Consider the following 26,899-nt stretch of genomic DNA (forward strand, 5'->3'; position numbering starts at 1 on the left):
GTCAGTGGTTAAGGGCAAATATACCCCTCTAGCACACATCGTATTTTCCATGGGGGCCAGAGGTGAGGCCATACTTGAATGCAGATCCACACACTGCACAAAGAAAGTCACTTGGCATGACCTGATGGGCAGCACAGTGGCAGTGTTAGTGTCCATATTGATGGAAAAGGTATCCAGAAATCCTTGAATTTTTTTTTTTTATCCATAATAGTGCCATCTGTGTGCAATTTTTTTCTTCACTATGTTATCATTTAACATCGTTAATCTGCATACATAGTGATGAGGAGTATTGTGTGGCATCACAACTTCCCTCAAAGTCCCCTTCCTTGGTCTACGAGAAGCAGCTACTGACTGCCTTATAGCATACTAACTCATGGCTAAAATCCTCATCCTTTCCCATTTAAATTTTAAGAAATGGCAGGGCAAGAGGCAGAGTCGCACAAAACACTGATGGAAACCCACATGGTCACTGCATAAGTATTACTGCCAAGGTAATAGCACCATACATTACAATTTGTCATTAGTGGGATCACTTGTGGAATGTTGCCATCATAACAAAGTACAATTGTCTATCTGCCCCATCAGAAGCCTAATGAATGAAGGGATGGACGGGCAACAGCTGAAATATTAGCACTGTTAGAGGTGTGCCGCATTAGACATGAACAGGCCTACTACAGTTGCTGCAACACTAATACCATGATGACATCACTACTACAAGTCACCCACATGGTTAAAATTAGGCCCAATGGTTTTTCAGTTAGATCTGCCTTGTTACTTCGAACAGGAGGTCTTAAGGTGAAAGGAACTGCAACAAACTCAAAGTAACCAGCAAACACTATGAGGACAATGCCATATTATAATTACATTTATATAGTGCTTACTATACCCGGAGAGGCTTCAAAGTGCTTTTCGGCAAGTAGCACGCTACTCCGGAACCCAAAAAGGGTTAGTGGTGGATTAGTATAGGGAAATATGAGTTCATTTGAGTGGTGTCTGTTAGATGGATTGAATAGAATAATGGAGGGAAGAGTCATACATACAAACACCCGCACCCGACCAAACACACACATATATAAACACCCCCACCCGATCACAAGCATCCAGACATGCACCCACTCCACATTCATACACACACACACCCCCTCCGCATATATGCACACAAACACCCTTCTCATACATGCACACACACCCCCACGCACTCATACAGACACACACACACACATTCCGACACACACACACACACACATGCTCGCACACATACACGCACACACCACACGCATGCATCTACCACACACACACACACACACACCTTTTCGGTCGGTCCACCTACCTGTCTGGGCCGCACAGCAGCCCACGTCGAGGTGGTCTTCTGGGAGGGGGTGGATGTCGGCGGTTTCACCACAAACGGCACACCACCGTGCAAGGACCGCTGTGCCAAATTACTTCTTGTAATATGGCAGGCGAAGTCCTTGTGGCTAACTGTGCTGGCGGTGGAACCACCTTTCACCTGCCATCGGACAGGCTGACGGTGTCAGATTTCTGCCTGTTTATGGGCGGAAATCCGTTGGTGGATCATAATACCGCGGTTTTTGGACCACCAACACTGGCGGTCTTTTAGCAGCCGCTTCAACTGCGGTCTTGGCAAAAGACCGCCATAGTCAAAATGAGCACCTAAATCTTTAAAATTCCATATCTTTGGTTCTACTGATTTGGAGTTTCTATTTCTTTTGGTGTGAAATAATGTATTACATCTTACTCTGTTTTTCCAAATAAGTGTGGGATTTCTTATGTGTTGTGTTTTCATTTTGTTACTGTTTGAAGTGCAGCATAGATACTTTGACATTGCGTCTAAGTTAAGCTACTAGAGGGTTAAGGGCAGGCTAATCTGGGGTTTGCTTGTGACTTCACCCTGACAGAAATTGTGGTTGTTGCTTGAGGAGGGTTTCACCCTCTTCAACCAATAACCCAATGTCCAACATGCTGGATCTGCAGTGGGATCTGGAGTCTCAGTTGGCACAGCACCAAGGGAACCTATCAAACAGGTTTTGGAGGAGACTGTAAAAAACCTGCAGTGGTGGCTGCTCAACCACAATTGGATCACTGCAGATCACTATCACATTCCTATCCTGTCATCCATCAGAGGCAGGCTGGTTCAGGTCCTCAAGGACAACATCAATGCAAGTAGGGCGGGTTCTTTAGCCTGTGCCAGGAGTCCCTGGAACTGCCTGAACATTCAGAGTATTTCCCTAGTTGCACACCACCTGCTGGGATCTTCAATTGCCAGGGCAGATTAACTTGGCCAGCGATACCAAGCAAATCACAAATGGCAGTTACACCTGGAGGTGATGTAGGGCAACCCTAATGTGATCTTTTCACCACAGAGCACATGCAATGTCAGCACTTTTGTGCACTGGAATTTCCAGAATGTTCTCTTTCAGAGACACATTCCTTCTAGAGTGGAGCTTGAGGTTTCTGTATGCCTTCCTGCAACTACCTCTCCTCTCCAAATTTCAGATGAAGTTCAGGATCGACCAGACTCAGGTCAGCATGTCATGAGGCCTTTTCATGAACTCACTATGGTTATGCCTCATTTCTTAGCACTCTAGATATCACAATGTCTGTGCTTTGCACTGTCATACATTGCACATTTTTTATTTTGTGCCATTGTTTTGAAACATACTGTAATGTCACTTGTTGTGCAGCCACTTGCCTGGGATTCTGTCTGTACATTCTTGGACTGCTCAGTGGGCACAGCAAGTGCCAGGTGTTGTTTTCTGTACGTCGAGCAATTGTTTCTAGGCTCCTATAGACATAACACAGTAGATTTTCACTATATCAAACTAACGTTATAAATTTCTGATTTTCAAAATTATTGTCAGTATTGTAATTGCATCTAATTTGCTTCATAATAGACTACGTTAGTGGCTAAAAAATATATATTGTGTACTTTCATTGTGTCTTTTTTTACTGTTGCTATGGATATGTATGACTGAGATAATGTATGAAAAGGACTAACCTGTTTCACCACAGTTCCCTGAGAGGGGGCTAGAATGTCATGCTTTTTGAGTTGCCACAATTGCCTGCCTCTCCATGAGATTAGGAGTGCAAGTAAAGCACTGTGAGTTAACTAGGTATTTTAGTATGACAATACTAATTTGGCAGAAGTGGCACAGCCCCTGCATTCTGACGATCTGTTGTCCCATGGCACAGTCCTACTAAAGCAGAATCCCTTTGACAAGCCTAGTGTCTTTGGATTAGGCCAAGAGAGTGTGGGGCCCAGACATCTGGGCATGAGCATTGTTCCTCTAAATAACCTGCCACTTTGGAAGGATCTTCTATCGCAGCAACAGGGCAGGGTCCTGCTCCCGAGCCTGCACAATCTAGACCTCCATGCATGGAAATTGAGTAGTAGCCATTGACTTCATTTGATCTCCCTTCTGAAGTAGTGGATGTCATCCGTGCTGTGTCCTACAAAGTCTGTTTACTCTGGACGCCAGGATAAGTTTGTGTGTGGTGTGGCACCCATAATACAGATTTGTTGCAGGCCAAACATTTTGATGTATTGCTGTTCATTTAGTCTTTTGTCCGACAAGGTCTTGCAAGGGCCATTGTTAAAAATGATGTGCTGGCCCTTTTGGCCCCTTTCTGAATGCGAAGGAGCAGACGCCATTCATTAAATCACCTATTGTGCTGCGATTTCTTAAAGGCTTATCTCATATGTTTCCTACTAAACCCTTTGTGATGCCACAGTGGGATCTTAATTTGGCCCTCACTTTTCTCATGTGCACCACTTTTGAGCCGATGCACAGCTGTCCTCTCTGTCCCCTGACCCTGAAGACAGACTTTTTCATCATGTTAACTTCAACCTGTCATATGAGTAAGCTTCAGATTCTTTCAGTCCAGCCACCCTACACCATCATCATTGAGGACATACTGGTACTGAGGACTAAAGCAGTCTTTCTGCCAAAGGATGTGTAAGGAAATGCCTCCTTGGCATGGTTACCCCCTGACTTTTTGCCTTTGCTGATGCTAAGTTTTGATTTGAAAGTGTGCTGAGGCCTGCTAACCAGGCCCCAGCACCAGTGTTCTTTCCCTAACCTGTACTTTTGTTTCCACAATTGGCACACCCTGGCATCCAGGTAAGTCCCTTGTAACTGGTACCCCTGGTACCAAGGGCCCTGATGCCAGGAAACGTCTCTAAGGGCTGCAGCATATCTTATGCCACCCCGGGGACCCCACACTCAGCACAGACACACTGCTTGCCAGCTTGTGTGTGCTAGTGAGGACAAAACGAGTAAGTCGACATGGCACTCCCCTCAGGGTGCCATGCCAACCTCACACTGCCTATGCAGTATAGATAAGTCACCCCTCTAGCAGGCCTTACAGCCCTAAAGCAAGGTGCACTATACCATAGGTGAGGGCATAAGTGCATGAGCACTATGCCCCTACATTGTCTAAGCAAAACCTTAGACATTGTAAGTGCAGGGTAGCCACAAGAGTATATGGTCTGGGAGTCTGTCATGCACGAACTCCACAGCACCATAATGGCTACACTGAAAACTGAAGTTTGGTATCAAACTTCTCAGCACAATAAATGCACACTGATGCCAGTGTACATTTTATTGTAACATACACCCCAGAGGGCACCTTAGAGGTGCCCCCTGAAACCTTAACCGACTATCCATGTAAGCTGACTGGTTTTAGCAGCCTGCCACACTAGAGACATGTTGCTGGCCACATGGGGAGAGTGCCTTTGTCACTCTGTGGCTAGTAACAAAGCCTGTACTGGGTGGAGGTGCTTCACACCTCCCCCTGTAGGAACTGTAACACCTGGCGGTGAGCCTCAAAGGCTCACCCCCTTTGTTACAGCACCACAGGGCACTCCAGCTAGTGGAGTTGCCCGCCCCCTCCCGCCACTGCCCCACTTTTGGCGGCAAGGCCGGAGGAGATAATAAGAAAAACAAGGAGGAGTCACTGGCCAGTCAGGACAGCCCCTAAGGTGTCCTGAGCTGAGGTGACTCTGACTTTTAGAAATCCTCCATCTTGCAGATGGAGGATTCTCCCAATAGGGATAGGAATGTGCCCCCCTCCCCTTGGGAGGAGGCACAAAGAGGGTGTACCCACCCTCAGGGCTAGTAGCCATTGGCTACTAACCCCCCAGACCTAAACACACCCTTAAATTTAGTATTTAAGGGCTCCCCAGAACCTAGGAACTCAGATTCCTGCAACCTAAGAAGTAGAGGACTGCTAAGCTGAAAAACCCTGCAGAGAAGACGGCGACACCAACTGCTTTGGCCCCAGCTCTACCGGCCTGTTTCCCCACTTCTAAAGTCACTGCTCCAGCGACGCTTTCCCCAGGGACCAGTGACCTCTGAATCCTCAGAGGACTACCCTGCTCTAGAAGGACCAAGAACTCCCGAGGACAGCGGCCCTGTTCACCAAAGACTGCAACTTTGAAACAAAGCAGCAACTTTATAACAACTTGCGTTTCCCGCCGGAAGCGTGAGACTTGCTAATCTGCACCCGACGCCCCCGGCTCGACTTGTGGAGAACAATCATTTCAGGGAGGACTCCCCAGCGACTGCGAGACCGTGAGTAGCCAGAGTTGCCCCCCCCCCGAGTCCCCACAGCGACGCCTGCAGAGGGAATCCCGAGGCTCCCCCTGACCGCAACTGCCTGCTTCTCAGATCCCGACGCCTGGTAAAGACTCTGCACCCGCAGCCCCCAGGACCTGAAGGATCCGAACTCCAGTGCAGGAGTGACCCTCAGAAGGCCCTCTCCCTTGCCCAGGTGGTGGCTACCCTGAGGAGAACCCCCCTTGCCTGCCTGCATCGCTGAAGAGACCCCTTGGTCTCCCATTGAAACCTATTGAAAACCCGACGCGTGTTTGCACACTGCACCCGGCCGCCCCCGTGCTGCTGAGGGTATACTTTCTGTGTGGACTTGTGTCCCCCCGGTGCCCTACAAAACCCCCCTGGTCTGCCCTCCGAAGACGCGGGTACTTACCTGCTGGCAGACTGGAACCGGGGCACCCCCTTCTCCATTGAAGCCTATGCGTTTTGGGCACCACTTTGACCTCTGCACCTGACCGGCCCTGAGCTGCTGGTGTGGTAACTTTGGGGTTGCTCTGAACCCCCAATGGTGGGCTACCTTGGACCCAAACTTGAACCCCGTAGGTAGTTTACTTACCTGCAAAACCTAACAAACTCTTACTCCCCCCAGGAACTGTTGAAAATTGCACTGTGTCTAGTTTTAAAATAGCTATATGTGATTTATGTGAAAACTGTATATGCTATTTTGCTAATTCAAAGTTCCTAAAGTACCTACCTGCAATACCTTTCATTTAAAGTATTACATGTAAATCTTGAACCTGTGGTTCTTAAAATAAACAAAGAAAATATATTTTTTTATACAAAACCTATTGGCCTGGAATTGTCTCTGAGTGTGTGTTCCTCATCTATTGCTTGTGTGTGTACAACAAATGCTTAACACTACTCCTTTGATAAGCTCGACCACACTACCACAAAATAGAGCATTAGAATTATCTCTTTTTGCCACTATCTTACCTCTAAGGGGAACCCTTGGACTCTGTGCATACTATTCCCTACTTTGAAATAGTGCATACAGAGCCAACTTCCTACAGGATGGGACTCCAATGTTCTTAGCTCCACCTTACCCTTTAAAAGAGGAAGGAGGGACTCCATTGTTTGGACCCCAAAAGAGTTTTGAGTTTTTACATAGATTGCACCAAAGAGTGTCAGGCTGTCAATAAGATGTTTGTGGGGTTCTCTGGGGCAAAGAAAGGGAAGGCATGTCAGAAATGGACTTTGATCAGGTGGCTAGTCTTCTCATTAGGATCCGCTTCACGCGAGCCATGAATCAGCCTCCAGAAGGATTGAGGGGCCATTCTACCATGGCCAAGGCTGCTACCACTGCACTGGCATGCAGAGTACCTCTCCTGGATATTTGACAGGCTGCAGGACGGGCATACACTTGCAAAGTGGTTTTGCCTTAACAGTCAGGTCTGACAGGAAGGGTATTTCACCCTCTCAGTTCTGCAGGATGTTTTAATTTGAGTAGTTCCACAGACCTTGGGTGTACTGCTCTGGTATCTGTTCACAAAGTGAGGAATCTGCTGTTAGAAGTACCCATCATAAGAACAAATTGCTCACCTTTGAGAAATATTTCCTAGTGGATACTCTAACCACAGACTCCTCACCATACTACCTCTTCCTCACTCTGTGGAGTGTTCTAGATTTTGCACACTGTTGAACTTTAGTGTGTCACAGTTGAACCGTGTCGACAGTACAGAGGTGTTCCATGAAAAAGTGACATCAGCATGCAGCTGTGGCTCTCCTATATGGCTCCATGTTGTCACATCATGAGATGGTGCAAGTGTGGGGCAAAGTCAGTGGCACCACTGATCAGGGGAGCAACTGCTTTGAAAATTTCTGGATCCAGTCTACCACCTGGGGGAATTCAAAAGATGAGGATTCTGCAGCTAGAGTACCCGCCAGAAGGAGTATTGACAGAAGGTAAGTAATTTGATCTTCATGCCCAACATCTTTGCAAATTAACTATTTAATTTTGAAAGCTTATTGCTAAGCAGCAGCCGAGCTGAAGGGGGTAGATCCTGTCCTATGTCCTCATGTGGTACCAGTCTCCTGAAAGTGCTTTTCTTTTAAAAATGCATGCTAGAATGCCAGCCACCACCAAATCAAAGAAGCAGACAGCCACACATGAGGCACCAAATGATGAAAGAACAATGGAACTGTGGGCCGCAAATCACAGTATATGGCCTGAGGGCAATTCCAAGGCAGCCGAGTACCTGAACATTGGGCACGCTTTATATATTGGACACAACAAAAATGGATACTGCTGTTTTGTGATCCCTCAATAACTGATTTTCTCATGGAACTGTAACTGACCACTGATGAGTCTGACAGCTAAAGTGTAACAGTGAAGACTGAAGAAGTATTAGAACATTCGAATGTTGGCATGTCCATTGAAGACAATGGACTGCTGCGGGCTTTTACAGGCCGGTAAAAGCCCGCAGCGCCAACATTCCAATGTTCGCTTTGTTCACAGCAACAGCTGTGAACAAAGCCTCACGGAGTCCGAGGGGATTTAAATCCCCTCGGGCTCCGTTAACCTTTTTTTTTTTTAATAGAACATTCTGCCCTGTGTGGCAGAATGTTCTAATAGCTTTAGAACCCGCCGTAGCGGGCTCTACCGGCTATTAAAGTCCCTCTCCCTTGTTAAATGCCCTCGCCTTCGGCTCGGGCATTTAACGCGGGGAGCGGGCCTTTAATAGCCGGTAGAGCCCGCTACGGCGGGTTCTAAGGCTATATTACCACCCTTACAAAGGGTGTGGATTCTTGGAACTTACTAGACTGTCACTCATGGGATACCCAGATTCTCCTGGCTGCATGGACAGGAACCAAATGCTAAGTTGGACCTAAGAGTGAGGAGACATCATGAGGCCTTCCCTAAGTTTGGTCTTGGGTTAATGACCACAACAAGACTTGTGACACCTTGAGTTATCCGTTTCCATTACAGACAAGGCTTTGCTGAGGTATGTGAACTACAGATCCTGTCATCTTATGGGAACTAGCCCTAGAGTGAAAGACCTGCCAAACTATGACATCAAGAGGCTCCTTCCTTGAATAATAATAAGGTTCTTTCTCTTAAAAACATCTAGGGGCCAGATGTTTCATTCTAATTGGTCACAATATGCTAGCAGTACTTTTGTGACTAAAACTGAATTTTGCAATCCAAACTATGTTCTAATAAGTTGCTTCATAAAATTCTGAATAAGAGTGGGTCATAATCCAATGCACCTAAGTAGTCATTAGATAGGTCACAAATTGCAACTCACTCTGATTGGATACAATAACAAGGATGATGGCCTGGAAAGGTCAGAAGGCCACCATGATGGCATTTAAGTAAAGTAACATATTTTTGCAATGGAGCCTGATTTCCTTAAAGCAAACGTGGCTTCTTTAGAAAACAAACTTGTATATACATGTGTCTCTGGGTCTTGGCACTCCCCCAGAAATATTTACCACAATCCACAAAGAGAAAGAGATCCAAAGGGGGAATCCTTGCCTTGTGTGAATAAGTTCCCACTCCAACTTTGGAGACCGTAATTTCAGGCAGAAACCATAGATGCAGAGTGATCAGAATCAAAATTTTTACGAGACGCCCACAACACACTCTCCCATTCGAAATTGCAATTTTATGTTGATTTCTAAACCCATTTTAGGAGTCAGTAAAATTGCACCGGCTTTTAAACTGGATTTAGAACATACTAAATCTCTTTTATCGGTAGCAAACTCTGATTTTCCGAATGTTAGAACGTTTTGTAGATGTGGCCCATATTTCCTGTTAGAGAAAAGGTACCGTAAATGTATGTGACCAAGAGGTTTCTTCCTCTAATGGGTATCAGAAAGCACTTGCTTCATATTGGAGGAAAGGGCCTGCTACACAGTGGGACCTGCATTTTCCTTCCCCAGTTGAGAATTAGCCCCCGCTGACGTATTTTTCAGCAGATCAAGGAACCTGCCAAGGTGTGGCCAAGAGATGTTTTTCTCTGATTAGAACTATCTCAATCACCCTAAAGCGTACCTCCCATCAGAGAAAGCGTCCTGCTCAGCTGGGTGAACAAAAGAGCCCTTCCTTTGATGGGTTCCATAGCGGAAGTTGTACTAAGTTTGGCAAATATCATTTGCCCCCCAAGTTCCATAGAAAGCCCAGTTGGAGAGCCCCCAAGTGAAGTTGTTTTTAAATCGGTGTTATTTGACTTAACCTGCCAGTACTTGCACTATATTTCCCAGAAATCTTTAAGAAGGGTTTTGGTGTAACCCCCCCTCTAAATCCTTTGCAAAGTATTGAGAATAGGAAAAACTTCAAACCACCTGTCATGAAGTTTAAAAAAAAATCTGGATCATAGACACCTCTGCCAAAATCAATCATCATTCTCACACAGGGTCAATCAAATATGAAAATATATCTGTGTCGCTTTCTTAAATCGAAACGCCTAAAAATTAAGATCACACCTCCATTCTGAGAGGGTATAAACTATAAAACTCCTGCCTACAAAACATGGGCTAAACGTCTACTAAAAGTGTTTCAAAAAGAGCTTCAAGACATAACTGTCGAAGAAAAAGTATGTGTTAACGCTCCCATTCCTCATGACTTAATCCAACTTCTTTTGTACCCTGTTTCTGCGTATCACACCCTTGTTGCTGCTTGCACATTGTGTCCCTTTAAAACAACTTCCGGTGGCTTTGAGAAATAAAATAGTATCACTTTAGTGGCATTACAAGGATGGTGTAGCCTCCTGTGCAATAACAGAAAGCGCCTCTCTGTTTCATGGTCAGGTAGTAAAGGAAAGCCATATCTTATGTGCTGTGGACCCTCTCACTTGTAGGCAATGATATATCTGCACCTAGTGCACTTAAAGATAGCCAAACTCCAGCTACAAACACTGTAATGCAGTCTTTAAATCCTATCAAATTTCCAAGAGTAATATTAGCCTAGTACTTGCAAGCACACCACTTGTCACTAAATGTAACCACTACTCTTTCCTAATGCCTGGACCACACGTATCCCAAGGAGTACTCCCTCGCTTGGCATACTGGCTACACGCTTTCCCTTGGAGCACCCTTTTTTTCTGAGACTCCCACTCCTAAAGGCCACAGTTGAATGACAAAGGAGAAGGCAAGCAAGCAGAATGAGTAATCCCACAATAAAAGAAATGGTCTGTATTTGTGGTTCAACTTTACTTGTCTGGCCCTACAATTCCTTAATTCATCTTGAAGCAGACACCATCTATTTGTTAGGGATTAGGGAGCTCTCAAAGAAACCTAGGGGCCTAGTCATAAAGGTAAATGTGCCCATAAATATATATTTACAACCAAATTCACCCTACCTATGTGTTAAAGGAGTAAACCAAGAAATTCCAGGCAGACATAAGCTCATTATTGTGAGTGAAGAACTCATCCGTGACGGTGGAGTTCTTTGCAAATATAAATCCCACTCAGGGGGTGTGAATGGAGAGTTCCAATGCATGGTTAGCCTTGGAAGTATCTGAATGCCCATAAACACTGCTGTTTCTTGACATCCACAAACTCCCCTTGTTCCCCTTTGCACCCTGGAAAGGGTTAGATATTTAGTCCAGCCAAGGGCCGGCATACCCTTTCTTACGGGACAGTGGAAGGTGCATGGATCAGCCTACAGTGTGGGAGTCGGGGTTTCCCTATGGGTAGGAAAAAAGTGTGTTTGCGCAGGGGATCCTATTCCCCCTCTACGTGATTTTGTGATATGCAGAGCTCTGCACGGCATTCATAGGAGCCTACTGGGAATGTCACATAACCTTTCCAGGAATACACATGGAGACCCGCACCTTGTACAACTTTTCATGCACCTTCCTGGGAATGTTTGCAAATTTCAGAAAACCATAAATCTACACTTGCATGTAGATGTAAATCGGTGAGTGCAAATTCACAACGTTCTTTGTCAATTATGCCAGTATTATATAGTGGCATATATAGAACACTGTTCTCAATGAGTGTCCACATTTACTGGCTTGCTATTGATAAGCACAACATGTAGTGTGCAAGTCTGATGTGCCTGGGATTATGACTATTGACTCTATTGTATTCAATGTGTAGATACATTACGAGAGGCCTTTATTCACAGTGGGGCCTTAATCCAATTATCGCCCCATTGTGAATTATGAGGTCTGTGAAGATCCACAGGAAATTTGTGTTTCCCCCATAGTTTTCAGTTGCAGGTGGTCTGTAGAAGAAACTGTGGAAAATAATCAGGAATTACCTGTGAAATCAGATTCTTAATTACCGATTCCCATGGTTATTTGTGACTATTTTGGGGATTATCCGGGTTAAAAAAGGAATCTCCATTAATTCCACACCACCAAAGTTAATGGGATCCCCGGGCCTTGCTAACTTCAGGAGGGTGGAATTAACACCCATGCTATGATCAGGCTTACCAATAAGATCTGCATTTTTAGAAGCTTTACAGCAAACATGAGTTCTTTTTTATGTTTTATATGAGTATTTCATTTCCCAGTTGTGTAGGTGTGATCTACTTGTCTTGATCTTTCTATCAAATATTAGCCAGTCTTCTTAATCGAACAAACTACAGATGCTCCATAGGAAATCGACTCCGTATGCTGTGACAGGTCTTTGTCCAGGAGCAATAAATCCAGTTGCGGCTTGCGGGGAGCGGAAAGGGCTGCGCACGGAGAAGGGGGGATTAAACAATATATATATATTTTTTTAAACACTTACCTTCACTTGCCGCCGCGCCGCTCCGCTCTTCCGACTAAACAAACGAAGAAAAGAAAGCTCAGTTGGCCTCGCCATGTCTTCTTGCTGCAGCTGAGCAGTGAGACAAGTGGACATTACCTTACTGGGTTAAATGTTCACTTGATGTCCCACCCCAAAATTCAGGGCTAGGCTCAGCTGGCTTTGCCATGATTTGAACAGGTGACCTCTAGGTGAGCAGTGGGACCAGTGAGCATTTAACTCACGGAGTTAAAAGCTCACTTTATGTCGTATCCCGAAATGTAGACACTTGTGTGAATTTTGGGTTGAGGCCATTCAATGCTTAAACTATTAAGTACATGAATTTTGAGTTGAGACCAGTGTTTGTTGAAAACATCAGCATGAGTTTAAATGAAAATTGATTTGTTACTGTGATATCCTTGGATCAGCCATGGCTGTTTTAAATCGAAATTTAAAAATATGATTAAAGATGTGAGTAGACAATTAATTGTATAATTCATTGTATAGGCTTGATTTATAAAGGAAACAATGGCAAAGTGTAGAATAAATGAAAATGACATGTTTTTATTAAAGAATGTGTATCATTTTTATGATGCATCTAGCATGTTTTTACATTATTAGTTACAGTACATCAGAGAGGTAATTGGTGTTTTGGGCGCATCTGTTACTGGACATCACTATTCCCTTGTTTACTTTGGGATTTTATTGGTTTCAAGTTAATTTTGGTTTCTAACACTTGAAAAAGTTGTCATCTGCACATTTTCTTTGCCTCACAATTTCAATAGTGTGGTTCCTCGCCTGTTCCTATTGTTTCACTACATCCATTTTTCTCAAATTGTTCTTCAGCTCAAAGGCTATTAGATTTTGGGCCTCATTATGACATTAGCGGTAAATGCCGCCTATCGCCACGGCAATGGCCGCCAACATACCGTCACTGTGGCTACCAGCTGCCAACTGCATTATGACCGTAGACGGAATACCGCCAGAAGGCTGGTGGTATTTAGTTGACGGTCATGGCGGCGGACGGCGGTAAGGTGGTGCTGCTGCCATGATATGGTCTGTCGGTGTTTTGCTGGCGAACGCTGCTGCTGGCAGCAGCGCCGTGTCCCGTCTCCTGCCGGAGGACCCCCTGCAAGCAGGTAAGTCGGGTTCTCTGACAGGAGAGGGGGTGGGGGTGTTGTGTGCATGTGTGGGGGTGTCTGTTTTTGTATGCATGCATGTGGGTGTAAAGGAATGTGAGTGTGCGTGTATGTTGTGTGTTGTTAATGCGTGTGTGCTACAATGTATGTTAGTGTGTGTTGCAGGTTGTGAGTATGTATGTGTGTGTGTGTGGGTGGATGTGGGTATGCGTGTGTGTATGAGTGTGTATGTGTGCGCATGTGAGTGTGTTGATGTTGGGGGTGTCGGGAGTGGGAGGGTAGGGGAGGATTCTGGGGAGGGGGGCGGGGGTTACCCCTATCAGTACCAGGGAAAGAATTCCCTGGCACTGATAATGCCTACCGCCATGGTTTTGGTGGCAGTAAGATTACCACGAAAACCATGGCGGTAGGCGGGGTCATAATTCTGAGGGTGGGATTGTGACGGCTGCTGGGCTGGAGACTGAAGTCTCCAGCCCGGCGGCTGTTATCACCCTAGCGGACTGAGTGGTAAATTAGCGGTTTGGCTTGAGCCAATGTTATAATTTGGGAAAAGGTACTGCCAGCCTCTTGGCAGTACCTTTCCCCAAATTATCGGCAATCGCCAGGGTCGTAATGACCCCTTTGTCTGTTCCATAGCTAATTACTTATGAAAATATTTTTGCGGGAGAGTTTTTTAAAAAGTTTTTTTCCTTTAAGTGTTCCTTTAGTTACAATGGTTTGTGATCCATCCAGGTTTCTGTTTCTAGTTGCCGCCTTCCAGACATTCATTGTTAAGTCTTGCCTATTGACAGCTTTTTTTCTGTCTGTTGCTGAAAACCTATTTCTACAATGCCAAAAGTTAGAGTGGACTTTAGGCCTACAAACAGCTTTTCTCTTTCTGTTGTTGAAAAGAGTGGACTTTGGGTCAGTAGTTGGCTTTTTTGTATTTGCCTTCTTCTTATTTGATGGCTTTCTTTCCTCTTCCTATGTGTATTCCCTTCAATCATCATTACCATTATTTTGCTAATGGGAAAGTAGCAGTATTCCCACCATTGGAAAGGTCTGTCAAATTAAAGCACTGCTCTAAGTAAAAGAATACAAGGCCTCTACGAGATGAAGTGATTGCAAAATGCCCATGAAACGCAATTTTCCCCCCAAACACCACCGGCCCATCCTTTCGAAGACTGCACAGATCATTTCAAAGTAGGCAAATGAATCTATATTTTCCATTGACATCTGAATGTGACTCCACAAGGTGAACACTTGGTACAGCTGGTTAAGGGCAGGGCAAACCCTCACTTGCTCACATGGGATTAACTGCCATTCCCCAGCCTTGCCTTTCAAGAATTGAAATAAACATTTTGTGAAGAATTTATAGGAAGAGGCCAGAAGGAAACCATGCATGTATGCAGTGTTCATTCTATCTTTTCCCCTGTCTGCAGCAATGAGTAGTCTCTGCACGGCGGCCAAGGCCACGTGCAATGAAGAGCATAACCCACTAAGCAAGCAAGTAAGATACCAAAACCAGAATCGGTAGTATTTGCCACTCCAAAGGTTTGTTTGAGAATAAATACTAAGGTGCATTTTGACACCTGCTTGGAAGCGTTTAGTAGATCACTGACACTGATGGCTGCAAAGAGTGCACCATGACGACACAATGGATAGGTAAGAGGGCAGAATGATCACAATCGGAGCTAGCCCTCCAACATGGTAAGAAGTTATGGAGAAGCACTCAAGAAAGATAGCAAGGTAGTGATAGAGGATAAGAAGGTGTACATCAGTGCGCATTTGACCTGAGACAGAGCCCAATAAGTCAGGTGACAACCTGCTGAAATCCTCACTCATAAGATAAGGAACCCAATATCTGATCATCACCAATGGCCAATAGGTTTGCATAGTTTTTGAGTGTGACACCTTAACACAGTGGACTTTTAACCAATAGCCCTTTCCATTTTCTGGCTTGCAGTTCTCTTTTTACCACTGAGCTATAGGCTTCAGATAATAGTCTGCAATACCCCACTAGTACCAATGTTGGAAAGCACAAGTGGAATGCTGTGTGCAAAGGCTTCCTATTATGGTAACAAAATAGCATAGGGAAGTGTTGGAAATGGCCCTTTCTGCAGGGTCATCCCCAGACGTTTTGCCTTCCTTCTCTTTTTCTCACCCTGTGTTTGTTGGCTTTATGACTGCACACTTTACCACTACTATCCAGTGCTAAAGGGCATGTGCTCTGTGTCTAAAACATGGTAATATTGGCTGCTCCATGATTTACATGCTGGATTTACTAGTAAGCCCCTAGTAAAGTGCACTGTGTGTGCCAAGGGCCTGCAATTCAAATGCTGTTGAGTGGACTGGCAGACTTGTTGTGCCACCCACTACGATAGATTTAAAACATTCCTCAAGCCTACCATTGCAGAGTCTGTGTGTGCAGTTTAAACTGCCATTTCAACCTGGCAAGTGTACGCTCTTGCCTGCTCAAACCTTCTTTGATATTACATGTAAGACACCCCTAAGGTAGGCCTGGCTTAGCCCCAAGGGCAGGGTGCACTGTATTTAAAAAGCTGGACATGTACTTTTAAGTTTAACATGTCCAGGAAGTGAAAAACTCTTAAATTCGTTTTTCACCATTGCAAGGACTATATCTCCTGTAGGCTAGTATGGGGATTGCCTTAAAACATCTTTTAAGTGTAATTTCCGATAGAGAAAAGATAGAAAAATTGAGTTTGGTGTCTCTGGACTCACACTTTAAAAACACATCTTGTGGTAAATGTGTCTTTTAAATTGCAGGTCTGAAAATGCCACTTTTATAAAGTTGGCATTTTCTTCCTTTAACCATCCTGTGCCTTAGCCTGCCTCCAATCCCTGCCTGGTCTGTGTATGGTTAGATGACAGCTACCTTTGTGCATTCCATACAGGCAGCCATAAATACAGGACAATCAACTGTACCTGCATTCAATCTCCACACTGATGGGTCTTTCTGGACAGGAAGGGTGGGGGGGCTCTCACTTACATTTCAAAGGGCCGTGGCCTGACCCCACGCAAGGGACTGATAACCCCCCACAGACTTCCTGGCAGACAGGCCTGGGCTGAAAGGGAACTAGGGCACTTCAAAACCACGCTTTGAAGTCTCTCCGACTTCCAAGGCACATTTAAGTGTAAGTACTGCGCCTCTGACACCATATACACAGAACACTTCTGGACTGAGGACATTCTATCAGGAAGAAGGACCAAAGGACTGTCAGAAGGGAATACCACTTTAATGTTTTGCTATTCTATGTTGGCTTGCTGCCTGCTACTTCTTGCCTGTGAGTGAGAGGACTGGATCTAACTCTCTACCTCCTGCAATCTAAAGTTACTCCAAGGGCCTGACTGAGCTTGCCTTCTGTTCCTATAGTCTCAGGGATAACAAAGGCTTCACCTGCATCTTGCTACCAGCACTTGGGCTCCTCTCTGGCAAGTCCTACTCTGCAAAGTGGTGCCAAACCCAGTCCTGGGCCCTTGCAGGTGAGTGTGGTGCTGCAATACAAGAACTGAAGCAACAACATTGGTGCGTCACTTGGAACTGACACATCCCTCTGCAAAAATGCCATTTTGCTGCTGCCTGCGCAATGCAATGACCCTGACTTACAATGCAGCCCTGGCTTGGCCGACACAGCACCAACACATCAGGACCAGTACTCATCACCTCTGGACATCAATACATCAATGATGTTGCCCGATCAGAAAACCACGCATCACCTGCAATAGCAACACATCCCTTCCTCTGGATCAATGCATCATCACCGAGCATTGAGCAAAGATACTGTCAGCAGGTCTGCGTGACTCCTGTACCCAGCCCAAGCTCTGTTGCGGTCAAACTGCACTTTTGAATTTGCCCCACTCCAATAGTTCCAGTTGGAGCTATTGGATTCTAAGCACTGCATCTTGATTTAATCTTTGAAGCGTCATAACTTGCCTTGTGTATGTTGGATTTTTGTTGTTTTGTTCTTGTTTGACTCAGATAAATATTGGCTATTTGTTAAAAACTGGTGTGGAGTCCTTTTGTAGTGTTTTCATTGTGTTACCTTGAGTATGCACCAATACTTTACACATTGCCTCTTTAGCTTAGCCTGACTGCTCTGTCCCAAGCTACCAGAGGATGAGCACAGGTAAACCTTTAGTGTGTATTTTACTTGCCCTGACTAGGCTTGTGGTCCCTACTTGGACAGAGTGCAAACCTCTGCCAACTAGATACCCAATTTCTAAGAGGAAGCCTCACTATATTCTGTAACTGTGAATTTTATTTCATAGTTACTTAAAACCATTGCACAACAAACAAAACATAAAATACAAATTATAAAATGTAATGCTAGCTAAAAAATGAAAATCTAATTTCATAGAAAGCATTGAGGGACTGAACATATATAGCCCGGCAGCATTTGTTAAATCTAGCGCCCGCACCTGAACTCAAGCTACCTTTCACGCCCAAGAACGCTACTGGGTGGTAAAGGTGCCTCATGGAGCTGCCTTGCACACATTGCTGGGTATTACCCATCCCTATGGGACCCAACTAAAAGCGAAAGCCCAAAAGTCAAAGTGCCATTGCAAAAATAGATAAAAGTTACCTTGTAACTGTAATTGTATTTCTATAGGGCTTACTACCCCTGACAAGGCGTTGAAGAGCTTTTCGGTGAGTAGCACGCTACTCTGGAACCCAAGAGGAATTAGTGGTGGATTAGTATAGGGAGGACAATATTAGTATTATTATACATTAAATTGAACAAAGGATATGTGAGTTTGTTAGTTTGATTGACTAGAGTAATGAAGGGATGGAGGAGGTAAGAATCAAGAAGCGTTAACTGGGAGTTTGTAGTAATAGGATGAGGCTTGGGATGAGTAAAGGAGAGATGGAGGAGGGAAGAGTGTGGAAAGCAGTTAGGGAGATCATAGTAGCAGGCTGGGGTTTGCATGAGTCAATTGTGAGATAAATGAGGGAGAATTTAGTAGGGTTGTTTGGGAGACCATGGTAGTAAACTGAGGTTTGGGGTGAGCTAGATGCAGTAGAGGAGGAAAGAGCTTAGGCAGGGTTATTTTGGAGATGAAAGTAGTAGAATGGGTTTGGCATGAGTCAGGGTGGGGATGGAGTATAGATTGATAGAAGCATAGGGTGTGGGGAGACAGAGAAAAGCTTATGAGAGAGTAAAATGTATATTATTTTTTATTTATTTAACATTATATATATATATATATTTACTTTATTTTTTTGTTTGTTTATTTAATTTAATTATTTGTATTTTGAATTGTATTTACAGTTTTATTTTTATTTATTTTTTCTCCAGTACCGTAGGACTAGAGTAATAAATAAATAGATATGTAAGTACATAGTAAGAGAATATATCTGGAAGGAATATAATATTGGGTATAATAATATGAGAAGAAAAGTAGTATTGTATAAACACAGACTTTCAAGACTTGTAATATTTGAAGTTAAATAATAAGTGTACTTTTCGAACATTCACTTCTCTTTCCTCGTTTTTTGAATGGCAAAATGCTTGCTTTTAAATAGTTAAGATAACATTTGCTCACTGTGATATAAAAAGAAAGCAGGGTTTCATAAGTATCTATTAGAACAACCTTTCTAGGAGCTATGCAATGACCTATGAACATGTTAAGCATAGAATAATATACACATATATGTATATACACACACACACACACATAGATATATATATATATATATATATATATATATATATATATATATATATATATACATATATATATATATATATATATATATATATATATATATATATCTCAAACCAAGGCCCTTTCAGGGATAGAGTGACGCATAAATTATGCAAAAAACAAAGGAGAACTCTGGGACGTTCCCATTTTAGGTGGAGAGCTGCTCTAGTAAGGAGCACCCTTCAACACCAGCGACACTCTAGATTTGCTCACCTCAAATGTCTGCTTATCTAGCAAAGTCTTACACACACACACACACATATATATATAACCGTGAGTAAATATACATTGGTTAAACAGGCTTAAAGAGTATGTGTATAATTAATTATGAAATAGTAGCAATACATATTTCTTAACCGCTTCACTGCCAGGCCTTTTCTCCCTCCTCTATCAAGCCTTTTTTTGTCCATTTGGGGCAGTTCGCGCTAAGGCCCTCATAACTTTTTGTCCACATAAGCTACCCACACCAAATGTATGTCCTTTTTTCCAACATCCTAGGGATTCTAGAGGTACCCAGAGTTTTTGGGTTCCGCTGGAGGAGACCAGAAAATGAGCCAAAATACAGCTAACATTTCATTTTTTTGCAAAAAAATTGAAAAAAGTGCTGCAGAGGAAAGCATGTGGTTTGTTCACTGAAAATGGCATCAACAAAGGATTTGCTGTGCTACAATGACCATCTTCCCAGCTTTCAGGAACAGGCAGACTTGAATCAGAAAACCACATTTTTCAATACATTTTTTGTGTAGATCCTACAAGGTTTTCCTACAGAAATAACAGCAGAAATAAAACAAATATTGAAATTGAGGTGAAAAAAACAGCCATTTCTAGCCACTTTGTAACTTTTTCCTGCTATGTCAGATTTTCAAAAGCAATATACCCTTATGTCTGCTGGACTCTTCTGGTTGTGGGGATATATAGGGCTCGTAGGTTCATCAAGAACCCTAGGTACCCAGAGCCAATAAAGGAGCTGCACCTTGCAATGGGTTTTCCTTGTTTACCGGTTGTACAGCAATTAATTTGATGAAATATAAAGAGTGAAAAATAGGTATCAAGGAAACCTTTGTATTTCCAAAATGGGTACCAGATAGGATATTGAGAAGCAGTGGTTATTTGCACATCTGTGAATTCCGGGGTCCCTGTACTAGCATGTGAATTACAGGGCATTTCTAAAATAGTCGTCTTTTTTTACACACTATCTTACATTTGGAAAGAAAAAATGTAGAGAAAGACAAGGAGAAATAACACTTGTTCTTCTATTCTGTGTTGCCCCAAGTCTCCCAATAAAAATGGTATCTCACTTGCTTGGGTAGGCCTAATGCCCATGACAGGAAAAGCAAGCTGGGCACGTCTCATTTTTACATTGAAATCTGACGTGTTTTTTGGAACGGCATAGCTGTGGATCTTGGCCTCTAGCTCAGCCGGCACCTAGGGAAACCTACCAAACCTGTGCATTTTTCAAAACGAAGACACCTCGGGAATCCAGGATGGGGTGACTTGTGGGGCTCTCACCAGGTTCTGTTACCCAGAATTCTTTGCAAACTTCAACATTTGGCAAACAAAGCACTTTTTCCTTGCATTTAGGTGACAGAAAGTTCTGGAATCTGAGGAGAGCCACAAATGTCCTTCCACCCAGCATTCCCCGAGCCTCACAATAAAAATAGTACCTCACTTGTGTGGTGAGGCCTAGTGCCCGCGACAGGAAATGCCCCAAAACACAATGTGGACACATCACATTTTTCCAAAGAAAACTGACCTGTTTTTTGCAAAGTGCCTAGCTGTGGATTTTGGCCTCTAGCTCAGCCGGCACCTAGGGAAACCTACCAAACCTGTGCATTTATGAAAATTAGACATCTAGGGGAATCCAGGATGGGTTGACTTGTGGGGCTCTCACCAGGTTATGTTACCCAGAATCCTTAGCAAACCTCAAAATCTGCAAAAAAAAACACTTTTTCCTCACAACTTCCTTCCACCCAGCATTCCCCCAGGTCTCCCGATAAAAATTCGACCTCACTTTTGTGGTTAGGCCTAGTGCCCGCAACAGGAAATGCCCAAAACACTACGTGGACACATCGAAATTATGAAATACAGAACTACTTGTTTTCTCAGGGGGCACCTGCATTTTTGGTCCTGGGCTCAGCAGCCATCTAGGAAAACCTACCTGGGGCAGAGCGGGGGGAGAGCTGAAAGACTGTTACACCCTTCAGTTAGGGTAGGGGCATAACCATGCCAATACTGGTTGGTAGCCACCACCCCGCTATTTTATTTTATTTTTCCCTGGCATCTAGTAGGCTTTCTGCCTCCTCTCCCCTCCCCCGGGGAGTGGATTGTGGGTAATTGCCCTAATCTGCCCACTGAGCAGAAAAACTTTGTCCCCATTTATTTGGGGTGGGGGTATGGCTTACCCCAACCCTCTTTTTCTGAAAAAAAATCTTCCCTGGTGTCTGGTGGGCTTTCTGCCTGCCTTGGGGGCAAATAAGCCTTACAAAAATAGGCCGCTCTGCCCCCAAGTGAGGCAGGATTGGCCAACAGTAATATGCCCCCATGGGGAGCGACCCTTTCCCAAGGGACTGCCTCCCCCCAAACAAAACACACACACCTATCCCTGGTGCCTATGTTGTTTCTGCCCACCCTAGGGGCAGATTGGCCTAACAAAAATAGGCCGATCTGCCCCCAAGGCAGGCAGAAATGGTCTAAAATAAAATTGCCCCCAGGGAAGCGACCCTTGCCTAAGGGGTCACTCCCCATCTGTAAAGAAAATAAAATTTAAATCCCAGGTGCCTAGTGGTTTCTACCCCCTTGGGGGCAGATCGGCCACCTACCAATGGGGCAGCACCTGGTGAGGTCAACGTGCGATTGCACGCTGACGTCATCCGACGTCACTGGGGGGGTAGGGAAGGAATGGGTTGTGGAAGGGGAAGCGTTTTCCCTTCCATCCCTGCCCTGGTGGGGTGGGTGGATTGGCTAGCCAGTCCCAGGACGTGATGGTTATGACCTTGGCGGGGAAGGGGTTAAATAACTATACCATCTAGAATATACACATAATCAGATTATAAATATATATCAACACAGGCATATGCAGTCCATTGCTGTTTGAATATGGTGGTTATAAAGGAAAAAGCCAAATGTTGAGTAGTCTTCTGAAGGCAAGATAGTTATCCATGGATCTTATATTTGGGGGTAATGAATTCCATAGTTTGGCTGCTTGAACAGAGAAGGATGTCCTACCTATTGACTTTTTCTTGTATGGTGGTGTTTCAAGGCAGGGTGCCAATCTTGTATGGAGGTTTCTTTCTTGAATGTATTTGGTTATTTTGTTTCGGGTGGAAAGCAGTCCTGTTCCATGTATAGCTTTGTGGGTGATACAAAGCAGCCTGAAGGTGGATCTTCTGGCAATGGGTAACCAGTGTAGTGTTCTCAAGGCGGGGCAGATGTGGGCTTGTGGCTTTACATGTAATAGTAGCCTGGCAGCTGAGTTCTGAATATGTTGCAGTTTTTTCATAATAGACAGAGATGATCTATGGTAGAGCCATTGGCATAATCCAGTTTGAATAGTACAGGAGATATAGTAGCCTGCACCTTTTGTGGAAATCCAGGTGGGGGAAGATGTGTCGCAGAGTCTTCAATATGATGAAGCTTGATCATGCCAATTTGTCCACTTAAGCATTCATTGTTAACTTGGAGTCTATGGTAATTCCAAGGTTTTTAACTTCCTTGGATACTTAAGGAAGTGGTCCGAGATCGCCAGGCCAGGCGCACAGTGGGTCATAATTTTTCCAATCGCCACATGTGAGTATTTCCGTTTTGGAAGCATTCATTTTTAGATGGCTCCAAGTCATCCACTGAGCAAGGGGTCTGAGGCAACTGAAGATGTTTGAGTTTTCAATGTCTTTGGGGCCTTCCAATTTAGGTAGTAATTGTGAGTCGTTTGCATAGTTGTAGCATGTGAGTTGAAAATCATTGATCAGTTCTGGTAATGACATCATGTAGATGTTGAAAAGCATAGGTGAGATAATTGATCCTTGGGGGACCTCTGCTTTTGGGAGGTAGGGTTTGGATGAGAAGGGGAGAGAATAGACAATATTAATTCTGTTTTGAAGGTAGGATGTAATCCAGTCGAGAGCAATCCCTTTAAAGCCGGCTTCATGGAACCTTTGAATTAAGGTGTCATGGTCAACAGTATTAAAGGCAACTGAGAGGTCCAAGAGAAGTAGTGCAACAACTCCATTGCGGTAGACTGTGGGCCTGATTCTAACTTTGGAGGACGGTGTTAAACCGTCCCAAAAGTGGCGGATATACCACCTACCGTATTACGAGTCCATTATATCCTATGGAACTCGTAATACGGTAGGTGGTACATCCGCCACTTTTGGGACGGTTTAACACCGTCCTCCAAAGTTAGAATCAGGCCCTGTGTTTTTAAGATCGTTCCTCATTGCAATGAGTGCCGATTCATAGCCTCTTCCTGGGCAGAATCCATTTTGGCAGTCCGAAAATATGGACTATGGCGCACAAGCCTCATGAAGGTACTCCGATAGAATTCTCTAGAGTCTCATCAACCATTTTTGCAGGAAATGCAGGGGCAGGAGGTGGGGAATGACGGAATGGGCATCCTTTTTACTTGTGGACTGACCACAGTCCTAATCAGTACTAATATTTAATGACAATACGATGGGAGGAGCGACTGACAGTTATTCATTGGAGAGGTGAGTGGTTTAGAGCCCATCATGAGCTTCATGGAATCACGGAATGAGGTGGACAGTGAGAGGAATTTGGGTGTATGAGGAAGTCAATTTGTCAGTTGTGGACCATGCTGGAAAGCACAATGTGGTGCACATGAAGGGACAGATTTATCTGTATGATTGAAGGGGACCCACAAAATAAGATGACACACAATACATTTTGGGTACTGTTGTGGAATTGAATAAAAAAGGAAATACAATTAACAGGAGTACGATATACAAAATGTTGCTGTTCCACAGCTCCGATGTGGTGTTCCTTTAAGAGATCCACCTCACAGGTAGGTAAAGATGCCAGTCAGTGGTTAAGGGCAAATATACCCCTCTAGCACACATCGTATTTTCCATGGGGGCCAGAGGTGAGGCCATACTTGAATGCAGATCCACACACTGCACAAAGAAAGACACTTGGCATGACCTGATGGGCAGCACAGTGGCAGTGTTAGTGTCCATATTGATGGAAAAGGTATCCAGAAATCCTTGAAAAAAAAATGTTTATCCATAATAGTGCCATCTGTGTGCAATTATTTTCTTCACTATGTTATCATTTAACATCGTTAATCTGCATACATAGTGATGAGGAGTATTGTGTGGCATCACAACTTCCCTCAAAGTCCCCTTCCTTGGTCTACGAGAAGCAGCTACTGACTGCCTTATAGCATACTAACTCATGGCTAAAATCCTCATCCTTTCCCATTTAAATTTTAAGAAATGGCAAGGCAAGAGGCAGAGTCGCACAAAACACTGATGGAAACCCACATGGTCACTGCATAAGTATTACTGCCAAGGTAATAGCACCATACATTACAATTTGTTATTAGTGGGATCACTTGTGGAATGTTGCCATCATAACAAAGTACAATTGTCTATCTGCCCCATCAGAAGCCTAATGAATGAAGGGATGGACGGGCAACAGCTGAAATATTAGCACTGTTAGAGGTGTGCCGCATTAGACATGAACAGGCCTACTACAGTTGCTGCAACACTAATACCATGTTGACATCACTACTACAAGTCACCCACATGGTTAAAATTAGGCCCAATGGTTTTTCAGTTAGATCTGCCTTGTTACTTCGAACAGGAGGTCTTAAGGTGAAAGGAACTGCAACAAACTCAAAGTAACCAGCAAACACTATGAGGACAATGCCATATTATAATTACATTTATATAGCGCTTACTATACCCGGAGAGGCTTCAAAGTGCTTTTCGGCAAGTAGCACGCTACTCCGGAACCCAAAAAGGGTTAGTGGTGGATTAGTATAGGGAAATATGAGTTCATTTGAGTGGTGTCTGTTAGATGGATTGAATAGAATAATGGAGGGAAGAGCCATACATACAAACACCCGCACCCGACCAAACACACACATATATAAACACGCCCACCCGATCACAAGCATCCAGACATGCACCCACTCCACATTCATACACACACACACCCCCTCCGCATATATGCACACAAACACCCTTCTCATACATGCACACACACCCCCACGCACTCATACAGACACACACACACACATTCCGACACACACACACACACACATGCTTGCACACATACACGCACACACCACACGCATGCATCTACCACACACACACACACACACACACCTTTTCGGTCGGTCCACCTACCTGTCTGGGCCGCACAGCAGCCCACGTCGAGGTGGTCTTCTTGGAGGGGGTGGATGTCGGCGGTTTCACCACAAACGCCACACCACCGTGCAAGGACCGCTGTGCCAAATTACTTCTTGTAATATGGCAGGCGAAGTCCTTGTGGCTAACTGTGCTGGCGGTGGAACCACCTTTCACCTGCCATCGGACAGGCTGACGGTGTCAGATTTCTGCCTGTTTATGGGCGGAAATCCGTTGGTGGATCATAATACCGCGGTTTTTGGACCACCAACACTGGCGGTCTTTTAGCAGCCGCTTCAACTGCGGTCTTGGCAAAAGACCGCCAAAGTCAAAATGAGCACCTAAATCTTTAAAATTCCATATCTTTGGTTCTACTGATTTGGAGTTTCTATTTCTTTTGGTGTGAAATAATGTATTACATCTTACTCTGTTTTTCCAAATAAGTGTGGGATTTCTTATGTGTTGTGTTTTCATTTTGTTACTGTTTGAAGGGCAGCATAGATACTTTGACATTGCGTCTAAGTTAAGCTACTAGAGGGTTAAGGACAGACTAATCTGGGGTTTGCTTGTGACTTCACCCTGACAGAAATTGTGGTTGTTGCTTGAGGAGGGTTTCACCCTCTTCAACCAATAACCCAATGTCCAACATGCTGGATCTGCAGTGGGATCTGGAGTCTCAGTTGGCCCAGCACCAAGGGAACCTATCAAACAGGTTTTGGAGGAGACTGTAAAAAACCTGCAGTGGTGGCTGCTCAACCACAATTGGATCAGTGCAGATCACTATCACATTCCTATCCTGTCATCCATCAGAGGCAGGCTGGTTCAGGTCCTCAAGGACAACAGCAATGCAAGTAGGGCGGGTTCTTTAGCCTGTGCCAGGAGTCCCTGGAACTGCCTGAACATTCAGAGTATTTCCCTAGTTGCACACCACCTGCTGGGATCTTCAATTGCCAGGGCAGATTAACTCGGCCAGCGATACCAAGCAAATCACAAATGGCAGTTACACCTGGAGGTGATGTAGGGCAACCCTAATGTGATCTTTTCACCACAGAGCACATGCAATGTCAGCACTTTTGTGCACTGGAATTTCCAGAATGTTCTCTTTCAGAGACACATTCCTTCTAGAGTGGAGCTTGAGGTTTCTGTATGCCTTCCTGCAACTACCTCTCCTCTCCAAATTTCAGATGAAGTTCAGGATCGACCAGACTCAGGTCAGCATGTCATGAGGCCTTTTCATGAACTCACTATGGTTATGCCTCATTTCTTAGCACTCTAGATATCACAATGTCTGTGCTTTGCACTGTCATACATTGCACATTTTTTATTTTGTGCCATTGTTTTGAAACATACTGTAATGTCACTTGTTGTGCAGCCACTT

The sequence above is a fragment of the Pleurodeles waltl genome, chromosome 4_1, assembly GCF_031143425.1.
Source record: "Pleurodeles waltl isolate 20211129_DDA chromosome 4_1, aPleWal1.hap1.20221129, whole genome shotgun sequence".
NCBI lineage: Eukaryota > Metazoa > Chordata > Amphibia > Caudata > Salamandridae > Pleurodeles > Pleurodeles waltl.